Raw genomic sequence first — 9,558 nt, 5'->3', positions numbered from 1 at the left:
CACAAGAGAGCTTAGTCATTTATCCAGCCCTGCAATGCCCATTGTTTCTCTACACCAAGAGAACTTCTCAGAGCTCACAGATTTTGTCAATGCATCTACAGTATTCTTCAAAGTGTCCACCTTTAGCAGCAACACCTTTTTGTCTTCTATCATATCCCTCACAAAGTGATACTGAACATTAATGTGCTTTGTCTTTGAATGATATGCAGGGTTCTTTGCCAAGAAAATTGCACTTTGGCTGTCACAGTGTATCCTTATAGCTTCCTATACTAACTCCATACTTGAACACAATCTCTGCAACCAAACTGCTTCCTTGCTTGCATGAGTGGCTGCCATGTATTCTACCTCTATAGTTGATAGTGCCACTACATATTGTTTCTTACTCATCCAACTGACTGCACCTCCAAATAGGTTAAACACATACCCTCTTGTAGATCTTCTCTAATCCAGATCTCCAGCCTAGTCCACATCAAAAAAGCCACGGATATCCAAAACTCTGTCCAATCCTGGTCTTCCCTGGTAGCACAAACCATAATCACTAGTGCCACACAAATACCTGAAAACCTGCTTCACTGCTGTCCAATTCTTCTTCCCTGGTTTTGACATAAACTAGTTCAATACTCCCACTACATGTGCAATGTCTCATCTAGTATAGACCATCGCATACATCAGGCTACTGACTGCACTTGCATATGGAACACAGGACATATCCTCTTCTTATGTCTTGGGACACTGTTCAGCAGATAACTTTACACCTACAGGAATAGGAACCTTCATCAGTTTACTATCCTGCATATTAAACCTCTGCAATATTGTCTCGACATACTTCCTTTGGTTTAACCAAAGCTTCCTCTTTGCCTAGTCTCTTTTAATTTCCATGCCCAAAATATAGTTTGCAGCACCCAGATCTTTCATGTCGAATTTGGAGGACAATTGGGTCTTCAAATCCTAGATAATTTCTTTGTCATTTCCAACCAAAAACATATCATCCACATCCAAGACCAAATAAATAACACGATCACCAATTAATTTAAAATACACATAGTGGTCTACTTTGCTACTAGTGAAGCTAAGTCCCCGTATAATTGTATCAAATTTCTGATACCACATCCTTAGTGATTTTTTTAACCCATACAAAGACTTCTTTAACTTGCATACCAGTTATTTCTAACCCTTCACTGTAAAGCCTTGAGGTTGCTTCATGTAGATCTCCTCTTCCAGATCCCCATGAAGAAATGATGTCTTCACATCCATCTCTTCTACCTCAAAATCAAAAGTAGCAGCAACAGATAAAAGTAATCTAATAGAAGCTACCATGGAAATAGGAGAAAAAATATCACCAAAATCAATTCCCAGCACCTGGGAATAACCTTTTTCTACCAACTGAGCTTTGTATTTCTCCAATTTTCCTTATGCATTTGTCTTCTTCTTGAACACCCATTTTCTACTAATGGGTTTCCTTCCATTTGGCAACTCCACCAGATCCCAAGCCTCATTTTTGTGCAAAGATGCCATTTCATCAACCATGGCCTCTTTCTAGAGTTTTCCATCCCCTGAATCTATTGCTTCATTCACAGTTCTGGGATTATCATTAGTAATAGATAAAGCAAAATTTCAACAGAAAGTAGATGGACTATACCTTTCTGGTTACCTTCTTTCTCAAATTGATCTTCTCACACCTGGAGTTTGTGGCTCTTCATCTTTTGATTCCTCTTCTGGTGTAGAGTTTGATTCTTCCTCCTTTAGCTCAAACTCTATCTTCTCAGGTTCCTTTGGTTGGACTTCATGTTTAATAACATCTTTCACCTCTCTGAACACCACATCTCCGCTATACACAACCTTCCTTGTTACTGGGTTCCAAAGCTTATAACCCTTTAAACTATCCTTATACCCAATAAAGATGCACTTTTCATATTTACTATCCAACTTGGTTCATTTCTGCTTTGGAACATGGACATATGCATCACATCCAAATACCCTCAGATGTGAAAGAGAGGGTTTCTTACCATCCATACCTCTTATGGAGTCTTATCCTCCAACGTTGATGAAGGTGATCTATTGACCAGGTAACATGCTATCTCCACCGCCTCTGCCTAGAATTGCTATCCTAACCTAGCACCACTGAGCATGCTTCTTGCCCTTTCCATCAACGTCTTGTTCATTCTTTCTGCAACTCTATTTTGCTGGGGTGTATATGGAGTAGTCTTATGCCGTGCTATACCACACTTCTTACAGAATTCTTCAAATCCCTTACTGCAAAACTCTCCACCGTTATCTGTCCTCAACACCTTTATCTTCTTCTGTATCTGGTTTTCCACTAGAGCCTTAAATTCTTTAAACCTGTCAAAGACTTCAGATTTCTTCTTAAGGAAATATATCCATGTATTCCTTAAGAAGTCATATATAAATGATACATAGTACACAGACTTACCCAGTGATGGAACCTTCACAGGTCCAAACACATCACTTTGCACAAGTTGTAGTATCTATTTCACCCTCTTACCACCAAAGGGCAAACTCACCCAATTCTACTTCCCATATATACAATTTTCATAGAAATCAAAATCCGGAGAGCTATTACTCATACCTTATACCATACCTTTACCATGAAGTATTCAAAGGCCCTTCTCTCTAATATGTCCAAGCCTTTGATGCCACAACATGGTCTTCTCTCCAGAGACCAATAGATTTTTTGCTCCACTTTCAGGAACCACAGAACTATTGAACCCATCAGCAACAATGATACCTTGTAGCTTGTACAGAGTTCCAATCTGAATTCCCCACATCAATACTAGCGCTCTCTGAAACATCTTGCAGGTATCCTTCTCAAACATTGTTTTTACACCTGCATCATCCAACTTGTTTACATAAATCAAATTTCTGGCCAATGCAGGAATATGTAGAACACCCGGAAGTGTTCTAACCCTTCCACCTTGCAACTTCAACTTTACTTTTCCACGACCAACGATTATATGCTTCCTGTCATCCCCCAAGAAGACATCACCACCATCATATTTCTCGTACTCATAGAACCACTCTCTATGGGGAGTGAAGTGAAAGGATGCACCTGAGTCAATAAACCATGCCTCATCTACATGTGTACTTGAATAAGCCAAGTACACATCCCCACCTTCATCTGAGGTGGTTTTCACCTCTACAGAAGGAACATCATCAAATCCCTTTCCTTTGTGAGGAGCTTTAGATTTACAGTCCCTTTTGTAGTGCTCTCCCTTTCTGCATTTCTAGCACACCACCTTTACAGGTTTTCCTTGAGAGTTAGATCTCCCTCTAGATTTAGACCTCCCGCTCTATGACTTATTTTTGTTTCTATTATGGGATCGTCCTCGTACAGACAAGGCATCACCATTCTGGCTCTCCATATTTTTCCGTCTCATATCCTCCGTCAGCAAGGATGAGACTATTTCATCAAACTGCAAGGCAGTTGCATTGCTACCTATTGTAATAACCAGACTATCCCACAAATCGGGTAGAGAACAAAACAAACTCATGCACTTATCTTCATTTGAAATTTTGATATCAACATAGGATAATTGACTTACCACAGTATTAAACACATTTAGATGCTCTATCACCGAGTCTCCATCTTTCATCCTCAAGTTATACAGCTTTTTCCGTAGGAATAGTTTATTCACAAGAGGCTTAGATTGGTACAAAGTCCCTAACTTGTCCCACAAAGCCTTCGTCGTAGCTTCCCCTGATACATTTAGCAATACTGAATCTGAGACACACAATCGTATTATGCTCTTTGCCTTCTGCTCCAACTTCTTCAATTCTTCATCGGACACTCCTGTTGGTTTAGTACTTGGATCTACCGCGATCCACTACTCTTTATCCACCAATAGATCCTGCATCTTTAGTTTCCATAACTCAAAACTCTGACCATTAAATTTCTCGATCTCTATCTTTCCACTACTCGCCATCTTCTTTCACCACTAGAATCTATCCCACAAATCTCCCACTGAACAAGGTCTACCACAGGCCGGAGCGAAACCCCTCAGCAAAAAAGGTGTCCCCTTGAAGCCAAAACAACTCTGATACCAAATGTAGGTTTTAACCCCATACAAAAATTACCTACATTCGAATTCTAAAACATAGAAAATAAACAATGCGAGAGCATAACACATAAAACACATATACACAGTGATTTTCCCCTAGATCCCAAAACCAGGACTACCAGCTCGATTTTTCATTATGTTCCTTTCAATGTTACAATACATATTTATACATGTCGAAGCATCCAGTACCATGGACCAAAAACCATCACGTCCAAAACCATGGACCGAAAACCATCGTGTCCAAAACCATGTGTGAAAAACATGCACAAAACCATAGGTAGGTCCGTCCAACCTAAGATAGGGTCCAAAACCAAAATTTTCCAGGCCGCTACCTCGGACCCCATAGAGTGGGGTTACTTGCACCCCTCAAACCCCTTGTGACTCCCCCGCTATGCAATCGGTGCAATGAAGGGGTGGCTCCACCCCCCTTCAAACCCTTCGGTTAACTACATGGGTTAGTCATGGAAAGAATATAACATAACCCAACAGACATGTTTGACAAAAATCCTGTCATGGCTAATAGGGGTCCGGTCAAGTCGTTGTTCAAGAATTTGCATTTGTATCATTATTTTGTTATTATCTTTTAGTTCTGAAAGTGTCATTGAGTTTTGGGCAGAGGTCTAAGGAGAAAAGTCTCCATACACATGAATATCCATGTTGTGGGAGTGTTTGGAGCCTCCTGGATGCATACATGTCCATATCAAGGTAGTGCCTGGGGGTTCAATGGTCTAAAACTTAATTTGGTCTCAGGGCTTGGTTACTTGAGCGGTTCGGATGGATCTTGGGAGTTCTTTTGTTGATGTGGAAGGTCTGTGTGATGTGTTTCCATTGATTCCGCCTCCTTAAGTTCATCTAGGAGGTTCAATCCCATTATAGTGGCCTCTCGTTGCATATTTACCGTAGTTCGTCAGTTACCTAGGTAGATGTGGGATGAGGGTGTTACATTCCCCCTTTTTCAATGTTATTTACTGATTTATAGATCATATGTCATGGAAAACTGAGGGTTATGGATATGAGATAGGTTATGAATATTACAAATTGTTATATCATTTATGCATGGAGAAGTTAGGGTTATGGATATGATCTTAGTTATGAATATTATCGATTTTCAGATCATTGTTGGTCACTTTAATTGTTTAATAATAAAACAGTCGAGTTCCACATTAATTATCAACCCGGGAAAGTCTGATTATTCCAAAGGTGACTACGTACTGTATGTACTCAATCTTAATGGTATTAAAAGTTGTAGTATAAACAGTCTACTATCTTATGAAATCCCTACTCTGTGTTACAACAGTTACAGTAGTTACAACCTATTGCAGAAAATGAAGTAAGAACAAATAACTTAAAGGAAACAAGTTTGCAAAAGGAAGTGATGGTTGTCCTGCAACAAAGGATCAGGACCCTATCCTTAGAGTAAGGACTTTCAGCACCTGCCTCTGTTGTCCAGTTCACACATACACTCTGTAAATCCTAATCACCGGTGAGGCACTCATATGCAACATCAATCAGCTAAAAGGAAAACAGAGTTTCAGCAAAAGTAAATATCATTAGAAGCAGTAACTGTAATATAAACAGAAATCACACACACACACCACACAACAGAAAGAAGATGGGTGAATCTTGTGATGAAGGTGGGCCCTGTCCTTCTCACAAGATTCCCCAGAACACAGGAATTAAAATAGAATACTCAGAACAGAATTGTATTCATTTGCCGATAAACCATATTACAAAAAGAAATTCAGTTTCATCCCTTCACTACAAGTTCTGTGTTACAATATGTTTCCCTTCTTTTACTCTTATGTAGATGTCTCCTCTTTATAGAGGAGACATCTATTACAACATATTTTCATACATTCGGATTCAACCCTTTTGTACCAAAAATAAGAAAGTCAGTTCTTGATAACAAAATATTGTTACAGCCATGAGGATCATGATCATTACGACCAATATAGTAATCGGTCAGACTCTTTTGCCGATGCAGATTTGTTACGCAAATCCCAACTGTTCCTCAAAGTGCGCATGTTGTTCATGCTGTTTCAGCTCCGAGGTTCATGTTGTTCTTGCTGTTTCAGCTTCACAGTTTGCGTTGTTTCCGTTGTTTCAGCAACGGCAAAATGTGATCCTGCCAGTTAGGCAGTTTCAGCAATTAGTCAACACTTTAATCAACTTCAGGGAATAATTATAAAGATAGCATGATTACGTGTTGAATAATTAAACATGTAGTAATGAGGAAAGTTATTCTATACCTTTTGGAGTGATTAAGCCAAAACACTAGCAAAGGCTTTCACTTAAGGGTTGAAGAGGGTAATACAATGGCAAAATATACAGTCAAAAATAGACAAAATGGGAACCTAACATCCCCCCCAACTGAAAATGTTGCATGTCCGCATGCAACGCCTAATCTGAATCGGAATCAGAATACTGGGTTGAACAGTGTAGATTGCTTATACAGTAAGTGTAGAAAGTGCTGTCAGCCATGTCTCTGAACCCTTGGGCATTCTGAATGCTTTTCCATGCTGCCAATTCTTCCTTTTTAGTCAATGTAAATTGAGCCTTGTATTGTTCTCCAGGAAGCCATAAGAGAGGGAAATGAAAATGGTAACCAATCCACCGTTCAGCACATTGTCTCATGCATTTTACGTAAGCAGGTATCCTTGAGATTGCTGCCTGCACATTGAGTGGATTGTAGGGATGATATTCCCTTCTTTCTTTGGGACACTGTTCCCAGAAAAATTCATTTGCTTTTATGGCCAAAGGTCCTTTAGCTTTGACATAATGTTGGCAGTCTTCCAAGACTGCTGCTTGCAGATTCCTAATGTGATCGGTCATGCCTGTCTCTCGTAGATTCCGTTGATGTTCCATGAGGAAGATGGTTGCATTCTGTGGTTCCGGACGAATCCAGAGAAGACAGTTCTCCTCATTGTGTTGTGCAGACATGAAAGCATTCTGCCAAGTGAATTGGTTGGCCAAAAAGGAAATAAAAGCTCTTATTTGAATATCACCACAAATAGGAAGTAAATTAATCTTTCTATCTTTAGGCATAGCCTCATTGTGAAGATAGAGTTCGCACAACAAATTCTGATCATTGTTTGGTGCTTCTGCAAAAGTTTCAATGAATTGCTGTGGTGTAGAGACCTGGTGTGGTCTGCCATCCTTTACTGCTTTCAATTGGAGGAACGCTATGCGTTCTCTCAAGAACACAGAGTAATTAAAAGAAGGCTTTCTTGCAGCCAATAAGTGTTGGACCAAATCTAGGATAAGGGACAGTTTGGCTTTTAATTGCTTATTTTCTTTGTGCTGCGCACGAGATTGTTCCATTGCTTCCCAATTCCTATAGGCATAGTTAAACCATAATGACTTCTGCTGTTGAAATTCCTTTCCTTGGGAAAGCTCGTATTCTGCTCTCCATGTGTTGCTTAATTCTTGAAAAGTAGAAGTCTGTGCATGAGCATCGCTAACACAGGGAGGTTCAGTTTGTATATGCACAGTTGTAAAATATTTTGATTCTAGTTCCTGCTCATCAATAACTCGGGTAGGCCGGGGTGGTTCTACTTCTTCTTCTAATTTCTGCTCATCAATAATTTGGGTAGGCTGGAGTGGTTCTGCTTCTTCTTCAGATTTCTTCTCATCAATAACTTGGGTAGGCTGGGGTGGTTCCATTTCTTCCTCTGATTTCTGCTCATCAATAACTTGGGTAGGCCGGGGTGGTTCTACTTTCTTCTAATTTCTGCTCATCAATAACTTGGGTACAGGTCGGGGTGGTTCCATTTCTTCCTCTGATTTCTGCTCATCAATAACTTGGGTAGGCCGGGGTGGTTCCATTTCTTCCTCTGATTTCTGCTCATCAATAACTTGGGTAGGCCGGGGTGGTTCCACTTCTTCCTCTGATTTCTGCTCATCAATAACTTGGGTAGGCAGGGGTGGTTCCATTTCTTCCTCTGATTTCTGCTCATCAATAACTTGGGTAGGCCGGGGTGGTTCCACTTCTTCTTCTGAAATCCTTGAAGACCCTGCTGGTTCTTGTGTAACAACAGGGTGTTCCTTTTTGAATATAACAGGGCTGGCTCCAGTCAATGGGACTGCAATTATTTTATATCATGCCTGAGTGTAAATATCCCCACATTCACTGCACATGCATTCACTGTATTGCTCTTTCTCTACACTCATTTCAGCTTGAGATGCTACTTGAGCTAACATGTACAGGTTGAGTTCTTCTTTATAGGCTTCCCTAGCCATTGCTAATTCTTTCTGATAGGCCTTAATTTCTGATTTTAAGAACTCATTTTCTTCTTGTAGGGAGGCTAGAGTGACTGGGGCTTCTACAGTTACAGATTCTAAAGGAAAAGAAAATTGTTGTTCAGCATTTTCTTCATCATGTGTGTCCCCAACAGGTGGTTCTTGTGTTTCACCTATTGGGTCTGTTTGTGTATCAGTTTCACCTAGGGCATCTTCTTCTTGCTCCCCAACAGGTGGTTCTTGTGTGGCACCTATTGGGTCAGTGGCTGGTTTTTGTGTAACAGCCACATGCAGGTCGTCTTCTTTTTGCTCCCCAACAGGTGGTTCTTGTGTGGCACCTATTAGGTCAGTGGCTGGTTTTTGTGTAACAGCCACATGCAGGTCGTCTTATTTTTGCTCCCCAACAGGTGGTTCTTGTGTTTCACCTATTGGGTCTGTGGCTGGTTCTTGTGTAACAGCCACATGTAGGTCGTCTTCTTTTTGCTCCCCAACAGGTGGTTCTTGTGTTTCACCTATTGGGTCTGTGGCTGGTTCTTGTGTAACAGCCACATGCAGGTCGTCTTCTTTTTTCTCCCCAATAGGTGGTTCTTGTGTTTCACCTATTGGGTCTGTGGCTGGTTCTTGTGTAACAGCCACATGTCCTATATGAGCTTGGATGTCTGGTCTGAATTTGTCGGCAGCTGGTTCTTGTGGAGCAGCTGCCTCTGTTGAGAAAAATGACGTTACAAAATCGTGAACACTTTGAATTTCGGCATCTGAGGGTGAAGGAGGTGAAGGTTGAGGGCTATGGGGGATACGGGGGTTTAAAATGATAGGAGGAACGGCCTCAGTTGCTGTAAACAACCTTGTTCGTTGCCGAGGTAGGGAACCAGGAGAGACAGTAGTTTTCCTCTTGCGAGGACTTTTACTCAGGGAATCATCAGAAATAGTAGTTGCCTTTACTGAGGCCCTGGTTCTTCTTTTTGACGGGGTTGCAGTTTTCTGTTGCTTTTTCATTTTTAGGAAAGTGATGAGGGTATCCTCATCTGAATCATCGGTAGGGATGTGAACTATGGGAGTGGATGATTCGGCTTCATCATGGGGTAAGGAGTGCAGCGGATTTTCAGTGCTTAATTGGGGTGTTCCTGCTGCTGGTTGCTGAGATTCAGCATCTTGCTGGGAATTTTCTTCATTTTTCTGAGGATTTTTCTCATCTTGCTGGGGAGGGTTAATGAGGGGAGGCGGGTTATGCAGGGCGAAGCCT

This window comes from Pinus tabuliformis, chromosome 2_1, assembly GCF_031772625.1.
Source record: "Pinus tabuliformis cultivar Carrire ecotype Pingquan chromosome 2_1, CPIR1, whole genome shotgun sequence".
NCBI lineage: Eukaryota > Viridiplantae > Streptophyta > Pinopsida > Pinales > Pinaceae > Pinus > Pinus tabuliformis.
This window is presented reverse-complemented; position numbering follows the sequence as displayed.